The sequence below is a fragment of the Lactuca virosa genome, chromosome 2, assembly GCF_052849685.1.
Source record: "Lactuca virosa cultivar CGN04683 chromosome 2, Lactuca_virosa_CGN04683_v6, whole genome shotgun sequence".
NCBI classification, from domain to species: Eukaryota; Viridiplantae; Streptophyta; class Magnoliopsida; order Asterales; family Asteraceae; genus Lactuca; species Lactuca virosa.
In genome coordinates this window covers 189,016,070-189,029,712 of record NC_136427.1, presented here as the reverse complement: position 1 = coordinate 189,029,712, position 13,643 = coordinate 189,016,070, and positions in this window count along the sequence as shown.

Below are 13,643 nucleotides of genomic sequence, written 5' to 3'. Positions count from 1 at the left end.
CGCAAACGCATCAATAACTTGATGTTATAAAACGTATTGTTGTGTGTAATTTGATTAGTGGATAGTAAATGCATATAAGTCGAAGTTTATCTGTTCCTTTTATCCTAAGAGGGTAAAAGCGATATCAGGGCCCATCGATGATTTGATTTGACTTATGTGTTGGGCCCGGTCAGAACTAAATAGATGTGTTCGATTAAGTTCTATGTCAAATAAATCTGAGATCGAGAAACAAATTGCAGGACAATAAGTATGACCATGTTCCATGTAATTGTCCGCACGATATCTAGAACAGAGGATTATACGATCCCTTATCTAAAGGACAGGATACTGATAAGATCAGAGTTGACAGCGTCTTTGAAAGCTACGATTGCTAATCGGATTGTGTTTGCATATATAGTTACTAGACTTATCCAAGTGGGAGACTGTTGGATTAGTGTCTAAGGCTGTAACTATATTTGGTAAGTACTTGACCCGGTTATGCATGGTCCTTTTGGGTTGCCTTCACCATAGCAACTTGACAGGATGATTTGTTAAGAGAGAAGAGATATTATTAATATATTATGAGAATAATATATATTTAAGGAATAATAATATTAATTGATTAATATAAGTCATATATTAATTGAGAATTAATTTGGTGACTTAAAGAGGTTAATTGAATAAAGGGCATAAACTGTCAAATGTGTGATAGTTGTATTTTGGGCTATGTATCCTTATGGATATTGGGGTGGACGAAATTTAGGGTTTGGGAACCTTAAATTCGTCCAAGCCTTGTATCTAGAAGGATCTTGGATTGCTTAGGGCCTAAGTCATTCAATTAGGGTTAAAGGAGAAACCCTAATAGCTCATAGTATAAATAGAACCCTTGGGGTGGAGAAATCGACACTCTTGCAAGCCAAGGAACCCTAGGGCCGATTTCTATCCCTCCTCCCTCTCTCTCAAGATCATCTTCTTGCTAGTTGGTGTTTGTAAGCCATTAGAGGAGTGACAATTGTGACTCTAAGCTCCAAGAAGAAGAAGTATCAAGCAAGTACCACAAGGTATTCTTTCAGATCTGATTTCATATGATTAGATTCAATATATTACATTAGATCTAGTATTGCAAGTCTTGGATTCAATGCATGTTCAATTAGAGAAACCTAGATCCAAGCAATTAGGGTTTGCATGTACACATAGGAAAGTTCTTATGGCTCAAACCCATCACTTACCACGCTACATGAGTACACAGCCTAAACCCTGATTCGAAGCATCGCAGTAAACTACGAAGTCCTCTGTTCCCTCTGGTAGTGATAGTACGGGTGCACTACAGAGAGCTCGCTTCAGAGTTCGGAAGGCAACCTCCTGCTTTTTTGTCCATTCAAATGGCACACCCTTTTGTGTAAGCATGGTAAGTGGCTTGGCTGTTTTGGAGAAGTTCTGAATGAATCTCCTGTAATAGCCTGCGAGACCTAAAAATTGACGAATTTCTGTGGGTGTCGCTGGGACTGCCCATCCTTCAATGGATTTGATCTTAGAAGGGTCCACATGTATCCCTTCTTGGCTGACAACATGACCTAAAAAGTTTACGCTACGGAGCCAGAACTCACATGTAGAGAGTTTTGCGTATAACTTTTCAGTTCATAGGGTTTCCAAGATTTGCCGGAGATGTCGGCCATGCTCCTCTTCGCTTCGAGAATAGACTAGAATATCGTCGATGAAAACAATGACAAAGTTGTCGAGGAATGGTCGGCAGACTCGATTCATCAGGTCCATGAATGCGGCAGGGGGATTCGTTATATCGAAGGGCATTACAACGAATTCATAATGTCCATAGCGGGTTCGGAAAGCGGTTTTGGGAATATCCTCTTCCCGGACCTTGAGCTGGTGGTAGCCGGACCGTAGATCTATCTTATAGAAGTAATTTGCTCCTTGGAGCTGGTCGAACAGATCGTCGATTCGTGGAAGTGGGTAGCGATTTTTGATAGTGAGCTTATTCAGCTCTCTATAATCGATACACATCCTAAAGGATCCATCCTTCTTCTTAACAAAAATGACCGGAGCTCCCCAGGGTGAGAAGCTAGGTCGGATGAATCCTTTACTCAAGAGCTCGCTGAGTTGGTTGGACAATTCTTGCATCTCCGTAGGAGCCAACCTATAGGGTGATTTGGCAATTGGCGTAGCTCCCGGTACCAGGTCAATTCGGAACTCGACTTGTCTTTCTGGGGGTATCCCCGGAAGGTCTTCGGTAAAGACGTCCGGGAAGTCGCAAGCCACTGGGATGTCTCGAATATTGACCTCTTCCTTGGACTTATCCACTATGTGGAAACGCCAAGTCCTTCTTTTGTAGACACTTTTGTGCCTTAATGCACGAGATAAGACGAAGGTTTGTACTGGGTTTGTCTCCGTATATAATTAGGGTTTCGTGATTAGGGAGATGAAGGCGAACGGCCTTCTTGCGACACAAAATTTTGGCATGATGGGGGCTCAACCAGTCCATGCCGATAATCACATCAAAACTCCTAATAGTTACAGGCATCAAGTTTATTTGAAAGGTATGCTGATTTAAAGTTAGGGTACATCCTACATAGATTTCCCCGGCTGATTCTGTTTTCCCATTAGCCATTTCCACCGTAAAGGTTTCATTAAGATTTTGGGGTTGTTGTTTTAGCAAGTGTTTGAATTTGTTACTCACAAAGCTTCGCTCTGCCCCGGTATCAAACAGGATGCATGCATAAGAGTGGTTAGGGAGAAACGTACCGGTGACGACAGCGGGATCCTGAACCGCTTCTCCTTGCCCCATAGTCAGCACTCTTCCTGCTGCTCCTGTCGCCTGGGTGTTCGCATTGGGACAATTTCGTCTGAAATGTCCAGTCTTCCCGCACCCATAACAGGTATAACTGGCTCCATCCTTGGTGTTGTTGTTGTTGTTGTTGTTGTTGTTGTTGTTGTTGGGCATCTGGTTTTGTGGAAACTGGGTCCTACAATATTTTGCTGTATGGCCCTTCCGGATGCATCTTGTGCACATCATCTCTCTGCATTCCCCGAGGTGATGGTAGTTACATTTGTTACACTTGGGAAGATTCCTTGTGTACTGTTTCAGAGTATTCGGCGTGGATGAGGCTGGAGCATGTGGTGTTGTGGTAGCTTGGGTTGCTTATGGACAGTCACTGTCTGTTGCTTCTTAGATGATTCTGAGTTTTGTTTACCTTTTCTCTTGTTGCTCTTTCCTTTCTTATTCTCTTCTTCCCTCTTAACATCCGCTTCCACGATCTTAACACTCTTCTTGTTGCCATGATCATATAGTTTCTTGGCCAATCTTTTGGCGCTATCAAACGTCTCAGGGTTTGCCGCAATGACATTCCCTTGGATAGGTGCAGTCAATCCCCAGATGAACCTCTCAATCTTTTTCCCTTCTGAGGTGATCATACCCGGACACAGAAGGGATAGCTCACTAAACCTGGATATGTATGCTTCGATGTTGGAGTTCTGAACTGTCAAGTTCCACAATTCTTGTTCCATCTTTTGTATCTCGCCTCTAGGGCAGTACTCTGCCAACATCATTTCCTTCAGTTCTTCCCAGGGCATCGCGTTTGCAACTGGAAGGGTCATGGCTTCAATGTGACCATTCCACCATGAAAGAGCTTGATCAACAAAGGTACATGCTGCGAACTTGACCTTGCACCCATCTGGACACCCGCAAATTTCGAAGACGGATTCAATTTTCTCAATCCACCTCTTTAGGGCTATGACACCTCCCGTTCCATTAAAGGTTCGTGGCTTGGCGTTGGTAAAGTCTTTGTAAGAGCATGTTTTGGTAGGTCCTTGATTTATTCCGTTGTTTGAACTTCCAGCTCCCTGCCCGTTTCCTCCGCCATTGTTCCCTTGGTGGATTTGCGCCATGGCTGCTGTGACTGCAGCAGATACAGCGGCTTGAAACGCAACTGAGTTGACTTCCGATGGTGTCGGTGGTTGGTTATTTCCGCGGTTTGGTCTCTGAGGCATCTTGCTGTTACGGAACAGAAAGATGTTGAGTATGTATTGTTTTTAAGTTGAGAATTTCGTGAATCGATTTTTGTATCTAATTGTTCCCATATATTCACACCAAACAATAATAGTATAGAACACATAGCAGGTCACAACATCACCATAAAACACATAATATTTTTCACTAATAATATCCGTACTTTGATACATGAAAATTTGCTCGAAAGAGCATACATAGAGGTACAAAGTTCGACAGCATAACGACTCTATGAGTAGTGTAATCACTTAAACATGGAGTCGGTAGTACATAATATAGCGAACATAGAGAACATAGCACTAGTAGGGAAGTCTACTGGTCCAAAGTGCTCTGAGATGCGTCGGGTGGTGGGGCTGATGATGTGGAAGCGCCCTGAAGACGCGCCACCTGTCGTTCTGTGGCTCGTAGTCGATCTTCCCAAATCGCTTGACGTACATGAAAGTTATGGATTACTTCTTGAGTTTCTCGTTCCGCTCTGGCCACTGCGGCTCGCATCTGATTCAGTTGCTCGGCCGTGTCCTGGGCTAGGTCGCCAGTGTTCCGTAACCGCCTCACCATGACAGGGAGTGCCCGGTCGGCTGGCCCTCCGTCTCTCAGATCATAAAATTCCCTGGCCATCCCATATGGGGGTCGCTGCCCCTGCTGCCTGCTCCATCTCCAAATATCCACACCCCATGGAGGCGTGGGGCCATTCGGGCCCATCCGATGAGCGGGCACCCTGATCGGGTAAGGTGGGTTGATGACTTCGGACTCTTCATCCGAATCACCATCGTCGTCATCACCGGGTTCTTCCTCGGACTCCCCTTCGGGGTCTTCTTCGGCTTCTTCTTCTTCCAAACCTACCACTGGCTCAGCAGGTCCGCCCTCGACTTCTGCTTCAGGTTCCTCTTCAGACTCCTCTTCGGGGTCTTCTTCAGGTTCCTCTTCCAGCCATCCGTTATTCCCCTGGTTAGGGAAATACGGATATCCAGGATGATGGAAGCCGGCCATACTGTCTGCGAGAGGGTATATCAATAAATCATTATTAATCCTAAGATATTTTTAGTTGTTATAAAAATTGGGTTGATGCATTCTTCTTGATTAACAATAGGGTATGCCTTGGGTTTACTGACCATCGCGATCGTTCCAGGGCATGTGATAGTTGTATTACGAAGAAATGTAGTTGATCAGGCTACATTCATCCCTAATACAATCGTGAACACTCCTGGCTTAACCGAGATGTCAGGTTCTCCCAATCGTTTTATTCGATTTGTTATTATGTTCATTTTTCTAAGTCGCACAAATAAGAGTGTTTATTAGTATATTTTATTTGTTTTGTTCAGAGTTATTTAGTCCCTCTTTGGGTTTATAGTTGCATATCAATGTGTGGTTAGATATGCTAGTTCACTATAAACAGAGCTCCGATACCAACCTGTCACACCCCCGAACCAGACGGCGGAAACGTCCGAGGGCTCGCGTGACTTTAAATTGAAATATCATCACAATGAATATACATGAAACGTAACACATTCATCACCAAACATTACATAGTACAACTGGCATTGTTTACATCAAGTACAAGGTTTACATTACATGATTTCCAAAATACAAAGTGTTTGGTGATTAGCAACTACAAAAGTAACTTTCAACATACTGGATGCTTCCTTGTCTAACGATTACCTGAGAATACAAGTTGTTTTGAAAACGGTCAACATATATAATGTTGGTGATTTCATTAGTGTGTTTGATGTAAAGTAGTTTATGTCATTCGTAAAACCCAGAAAATCCGATATTTTCTGTATTAAAACTTTTCTTGAAAATGTGGTGATGATCCTGTAAGTATATGCGTGAATGATTTCAAGACGTGAATAAAGGGGAAGTTTTGCATTATAGTTTTTGAAAGTACAAATGAGCAAGATTGATTTCCTCAGAAAACCCGATGTTTCCCGATAAAAGTTATGATTGTTTTGCATTATTGTATCGTTACATCGAATGAATATGATTTCCCTTGATTAATGATGTCGGATTTCTACGTGAGTCGTTATAACCATGCATGATAATGACTAGTTCGTCTGTCTTGGCATTCTAATGAACACCGAAATTTGATCTTAAGACTTTGTCACCCTAGACTGGCCGAGTCTAACTGTAGCGAACAGCTTAGGTGTGGGGGAGTCATCCCCGTATAGATCTATACACAAACTCTCGCTCTCCCTCCAGGAGACTTTGATTACAACTACAGACTACGACCGACACTTATTGGTGTCACCCGTTATTACTCACTCAATCCACATGAATTTGATTAACCTTGATTAATGATCCGATTTTTGTTTACTTGAAGAGAAGGCAAGCCTAACAGACGAGGGGAAGAGGACTACAAGGCCCTACTAATTTCGTATGTTATTTAAGGCTGTCGAGTATACGAAAAGCACGTTGGCCCATTTCGCATATGATTAATTTGCACCTTACTAGTAATGCTAATGGGCCACTGAGGCCCAATAGCATGTAAAAACCATTGAGGGTCCCCTAAGCATGTAATTGGGTCTCAGGAGGCCCAATAACATGTATTATTTATGTTGGGCCCAAAAGCCATGTTAATGAGTCACGAAGGCCCATTAAGCATGATTAGAATCTCTCAAGCCCAACCATTTGAACGTTTACTTGTTTTGTATAGTATTAATGTTGCGAGTTGTTTAATCGATATGTCGTATAAATCACGAATTTGTTTTATAACGATTTATAGATTTATAAAAATAGTTATTTTTCTATTTACAACCCATAAGTTATAAAGTTTTGTATATTTTGACCCAATTATTATTATTATCAACATAATTGACCAAAAACATTAGTTTGACCTATTCAGCCCCTTATTTTGTAAATTTGGCAATTTTTGCCCTTTTTATAAAAAAAAGTGACATATTAGGTCCTTGAACTATTTTTCTTGACCTCTTTGACCCAAACACTTATTTAAATAATGTTTTAAGCCCAAAAGTAAATTTTAGAAAGATTCAACCCTTTAGTTAAAAGATTTGCATTTTAGTCCACCTTTTTCGCAATTTTTACACTTTTTACCCAAAATCCAAAATCTTTGCATTTTAAATCCTTTTTAACAAATAAGATCATTTTAAACCCCAAAAATATATTTATTTACTTTTCTACCCACTGTTTTGAGAAATTTACCATTTCAGCCCCTTAAAACCTTATTTTTCGCAACTTTGGGCCTATGGGCCGAAAAGCCCAAAATTTAGCCCAATAAGCCACAAATTTCGTTTTTAGTCCTTTGAAAAACATAATGTTCATAGAAACTTCCATTTTAACTGTTTTGACATTTTGAACCTTGTAAAAACCGTAAATGACAACTTTTTCCCAAACTTTTGTTTATTTGACAAAAATAGTCCAATAATGAGTTTTATGTTGTAGTGTGTTATTTTAAAGCTTGTATATTAGTTTATCTTGACATGTTAAGTGAAATATGACCTAGATCACATATTTTTCCTTCTTGAACTATAGATCTCGAAATATCTTTCATTTTTAGCACATATATACCATAAAAACACAAGAAATCACACATATCATACAAATACACATAGATCTTCACATTTTACTTGCATTCTCCCCCATAAAACATATGAAAACCGAAAATAGAGGGGTATGAATTCACCTTGCTTTGATGTTTTCGATTTGAAGAAAGAATGGAAGATTTTGATGTTATTTTCGGCCCTAGAAAGCTTCTTGAGAAGACTTTGGCTTATATAGGTTCTAAGAAGCATGATCATGAACTTTCATGAGTTAGAAGGAGATTTATAAATGAATCAAGAAACTAAACCATAGATCTAAGTACAAATTACCAAGAAGTGATGATATTCTCTTGAAATCCTCTTGATACACAAGCAAAATTTCGAGATTTTGGAGTGGGAAGGAGGAGGATACTTGAGAGAGTTTGGAAGAAGTTTGATGTTGTGTGTGGGTGTTTTCCTTGTGTTCTCGGCCGAAGAAGAAAAAGAGAGGGGAAGAGAGATATAATGAGTTGACATGCATGGAAGTATGAGAGATTATAGCATTGTTACATGTTGAATAATAGGGAGGTGGCATCAAAGTCAACCCTCCCTAATTACATCTCTTTTTTGTTCTTTTTTTTTTACTTGGGCCGAGAGAGAGAGAGAAGGGAAAGAAAAGATTTGGGCCTTAGTGTTTGAGTTTCGAAATGTGAAGCCCAAATTGATAGTTTTTGGCCCATTGGGCCTTTGGAGTGGATTACGGCCGAATCTTGCATGAAAGAATGGATTTGTGGATTTTTAGGGCTTATTGGATTGTTATGGCCCAATAAGGCCCATTAAAGGTAAACTAGTCCATTTTAGACTTATAAAGCCCAAAAAGGTTAAGTCTCCTGAAAGTGGGTCCAATGAGAGCCCATTTAAGAGTTCTGAGCCCAAAATAGTCAAATTGGAAGTTTATTGGCCCATTAGGCCCAATAAGGAAATCCTAGTCCATAATGGACTTAAACCGGGATTTCTAGGGTTTTCAACTTTACTTGATGAATCTAAGTTTGAATGTGCTTCCATAGGTTGAATTTCAAGCATATCATGAATTAGGGTTTACGAGTTTACAGTAGATAATGTTTACAAGAGTACATAATTTTCTAGCTAGAATGCTAGTTGTGACAACGGTGCTGCTGGTGAGTGAACTGGCATAGACTGAGCTGGCTGGGCAGGTGAGACCAGCACATGTGGCTGTTCCGGAGATACACATGGCAATAAAGATGATTCTTGTGCTGGTGATGTCTTGTCTTGAGGTGGTGTCACAGTAACTGCATCACAATCATTAGCTAACAAAAGAGACAAGTCATAATTTCGCATATGATCATTTATAATTGCCGGTTCAGTTTGAGGAAAGGACACAAGATCAGTTTCTGGAGATGAGATAACAGAATTTGGAGTGGAAGCAAAAGGGAAACGATGCTCATCGAAGACAACATCACGCGATATATAGATCTTATCGGTGGTTCTGTCCAGACACTTGTAACCTTTATGGATAGAACTGTACCCTAAGAAAACACACAAAGTCGATCGAAAACTGAGCTTACGTGTGTTATATTTTCTTAAGTTGGGCCAACATGCACAACCAAAAACACGAAGAAAGGAATAATCAGGATGAATTTTTAAAAGTCGTGTAATGGGTGTGGCATTACCAATAGTATGACTGGGCATGCGATTTATTAAATAACACGCCGTCAAGAAGGCTTCATCCCAAAAACGAAGGGGAAGAGATGAATGTGCTAAAAGAGCAAGACCTGTTTCGACTATGTGTCGGTGTTTTCGTTCAGCCACTCCGTTTTGGGGAGATGTATGTGGACAAGAAACTTGATGAGCTATGCCTATTTTTTGAAAGTATCGGTGCAATTTATGATATTCACCGCCCCAATCAGATTGAACACAACGAATTTTTGTGTTTAAGAGACGTTCTACATGACTCTGAAAAGTGTAAAAAACTTGCTCAACATCATATTTGTGTTTGATAAAATAAATCCAAGTGTATCGGCTATAGTCATCCAAAAAACTAACATAATATTTAAAACCTCCACTGGACACTTGAGCAGGTCCCCAAACATCAGTATGCACTAGTTCAAGAGGAAAAGTAGAAACACGAACAAAATTATTATAAGGAAGTTGATGACTCTTAGCACGTTGACAAACATCACAAACAACCGAATCATTATGAAAAGAACGACCTAATTTATTAGAATTCAAAATTGTCTTGACAACTATTGAAGTGGGATGACCCAGACGCTTATACCATTGAGGATTAGAGACCTTGACACTTGACAGACTGTGATGCTGCTGAAGACTTCTGAAACGACTGACAGGAATGGGATAGAGACCTCCTTTGCTTCTACCGAGTAGAAGAATTTTCTTCGTGACTATGTCCTTAACAAAGAAAACATTAGGGTAAAGTTCAATGAAAACATGATTATCAGAAGCGAGTCTTTGAGCAGACAAAAGATGTTTACTAATATGAGGAACATGTAAAACATTTTTTAGAACAAGAGGTCTAGTTAAACCGGGAATTATTGAATGACCAATGTGTGAAATAGACAAACCTGCACCATTTGCTACTTGCACTTGATCTTTCCCTTGATAGCGATCTTGAACAATAAGCCGATCCAGGTCACTGGTCAGATGATCAGTTGCTCCACAATCTAAAAACCAATTTGGATCTTGATTGTGTCTTCCTGTCATCACACTGTTCCCACTATGATAGTGTTCAGATTGATAAGCATGATTAAATCGGTTTCTGCAAGTGAGAGCCGTATGACCTGGTATGCTGCAAACCTGGCAGCGTGGTCCTCCACCGTTTCGACCACGACCACGGCCTCTTCCACGGCCACCTCCTCCTCTGTAGCTGCCCCGCTGATTGAAATTATTATAGCCATTGTTGTTGCTGTAACTGCGATGAGATGCATTGTTGTTGTTGCTTGATTCTTGTCGAGAAGCAGTGTTAGCAGAGGATGTGAATTCAACGGTGTTTCCTATGGCAGCGGCTTGAGCTTCATGTGCTATTAAGTAGGAATAAAATTCAGGTAACGTTACCTTTCGCTCATTGCTCAGGACGGTAATTGCAGTAAACAAATCACTATGTCCGGGCCCTAGTCCTGCCAGCATATACCCAATCACTTCTTCATCATTCATTGGCTGACCAATATTTGCCATTGTATCAGCAAATCCGGTCATTTTCTGATAGTACTCAGCAGCAGTCATGTCCCCCTTTCTTGTTGTTGAGATATGAGTGCGGATTTGAATTGAATTACCGCGATGCTGGGCAGAAAACATTGTGTGGAGTGATGTCCACAATTGCTGGGCAGTGCTGATACATCGAATAAGCTGAGGAAGAACTTCCTCAATCATGGAGGATAACAGACCTCCGATCACAGCCTGATCTTGAATAACCCATGTCTGGTAGTCAGGGTTAGGCGATTCTTTAGAGGGTTTTGTTGCCTCTTTTCTGGCGGTGCTGGGTCCAGTGACCACTTTTTCTGGGGGAGCCGGTGTAGTGCCATCGAGATGGCCAAACAATTGCACACCTCGTAGAATAGGGATTACCTGAGCCTTCCATAACAGGAAGTTGGTACAGGTCAATTTGCAAGATATGGCGGTAGCAATGGTTGATGATTTTACATGTGCAGACATGATGGAGAATTGAAGAGATACTCTTTGGAAGGAGACCAGAAGAGCCGGGAGTAGGGTTTCGGTGCAGAGGGATCAGATGGATCTGTGGCTCTAATACCAAGTAAACAATCTTGTATTTGGCGTGAATTACCCTGAGGGTTGGCTTTCATTATATAATATATAATTACAACTGAAGATCCTAATTCTATGGTTATGATAATACAACAATATGTATCTTGTATTTAAAACAAACTAGCTATCACGTTTCTTATCTTTACAATTTTTAGAAGTTCGAGGCAGATTCATGCTTTCAAAGCGTTTATGTTTTTTAAGTCACTTTAAATTTATATAACGCATTATATTTAATTAATTCACTTTTAAAACCTTAAAAGCTTATCTATAATTATATAGTTATACATTTTTATTTATATCTTGCTCTTTCTTAATAACTAAATGAAAATAGCGTGTTACACCAACACCCCTACACACCACTCACCTATATACTCACCACCACCACCCATGCCATATACTCATCCACACCCAACACTCATACCCTGTACCCACACCCACACCCATACACCCACTCACTACCATACACCAAAACCTCTAACACTCTTCATCACCTATAAGCCTACACCCTTGATCGATGTCGTTGTCTCAATAAAAAATAACCTCAAAAACCACTAGATAGCGAGGGTAAGTAAGGTTTGAAACCACGAGGAGTTTGTCGTCATACTTTGTATTAGAATAGTCAAAAAGAAGGAATAGATATTTGCAATTATTATAAAAATAATTTAAACCAAAGACAAAGCAAAACACTTGAAACTTTATTAATTAACAAGAAACTTTCAATGAGAAAACTACGGTACTTCGGTTTAGTTGTCGGACAGTTTAGATTTACATACTTTCTTCTCTAAAATCCTAGTTCAGTTATTTAGATGTAATCAGAATCGATTAGCATGTAACACATAATTTTTGGTACTGTTCATTTAGCTAGTTGTCTTCTTCATTATATTTAATTAGATTAGGAACAAATAGTGCATTGGCAATAAAATGTCATGCAACTACCTATTACAATTATAAGCATTTAATATCACAAGTTGGAATATGGAGTCAACCAATTGACTTTGTTCCTAAACTACTTAAACTTAAAACAATCGGTGAATTGATAATGTACTATTTTAGTTAAGAAATCAAATAAATCCGCACAACCCATTTCAATTTTTATTACTAAAAATCGTCACATAAAGCATAAAACAATAATCAAAATTAACTAGAACAAACTAATAATCAAGTGTGTTTATTAATTTTTCTAAACATCCCTCGAAGTAACTCTAATGGTTTAGCCTTCCATAGAATCAAAAAGCACACAACTTTGATTGAAACTAGAGGATTCAACATAATGCACATCTAACACGCTTTATAATTTTCTAAAATAGAAGATAAAAACTCAATCAATTTTAACCAAACACATTTCCTAAACTTTCTATTGAAAAAAGAAATTGAAAACTCATTTCATTTTTTCTGAAAATGGAAAACAAGTTTTTGTAACTAAATGAGCCGAAAAAAAAAATTGAAATCTCATTTCATTTTTTCTGAAAATGGAAAACAAGTTTTCGTAACTAAATGCGCCCTAAATGTTTAGCATAAATTGAGAAACATGTTACATCCTTGTTCTTTTTTAAGACTTGTCTACCTCCACCCGCACCAGTAACCATGTAAATGGGAATTGTTTTTGAGAAACTTAGATGCCGTTTGTTTTTTCGAAGCGAAAATGTCTGAATTCTGCGGACCAAACCTGCAACCCTCTGTAGCAGAAGAGTGGGACCAAACGGCTGCAACATGTAATAAAAAGTATGTTTGTTTTTTAACCTCTGCAGACTGCTACAACAAGTTAAAGTAATGTGTGAATAAGTTTGAAGCAGAGGGTCAAGTGTTGTGCCACGTAGCACACGTGCAGCAGTTTTTAAGTCAGAAGTCTTCTGAAAAACAAACAGCTGCGAAGAGCCAAATGATGCGTGTGTGTTGCGCGGCACAACAATAAATGGTTAGAATTGGTTTTTTAGGCTGTTGGGTGTGGGCAACATGTTATTGCATGTTAACACACCCAAAATGTATCAAATCATCATCCTAGTCATACATAGATGTTATAACACCCAATGTGAAAATGGGCAACACAAAATAACATCTGATAACACCCCCTTATTTTTTATTTTATTTTTGATGTTTTTAATTTTCTATATTTCCAATTTGTTTTTTTATTTATGTCATAATATTTATAATTATCATATAAATTAAATCATAAATTAAAAATAACATTTAAAAAGTAAAGATAAAATTATAATAAATCCTAAACTAAACATATCATTAAAAAAATTACAACAAAAAACAAAAGCATTTAAAAACCTAAAAAACAACAAAAGATGAGAAAAATTACATTTTTGTTTTGAAAGTGAGAAATGAAAGTAGTTTGAAAAAAAATAAAGTGAAAAATGAAGGTATTT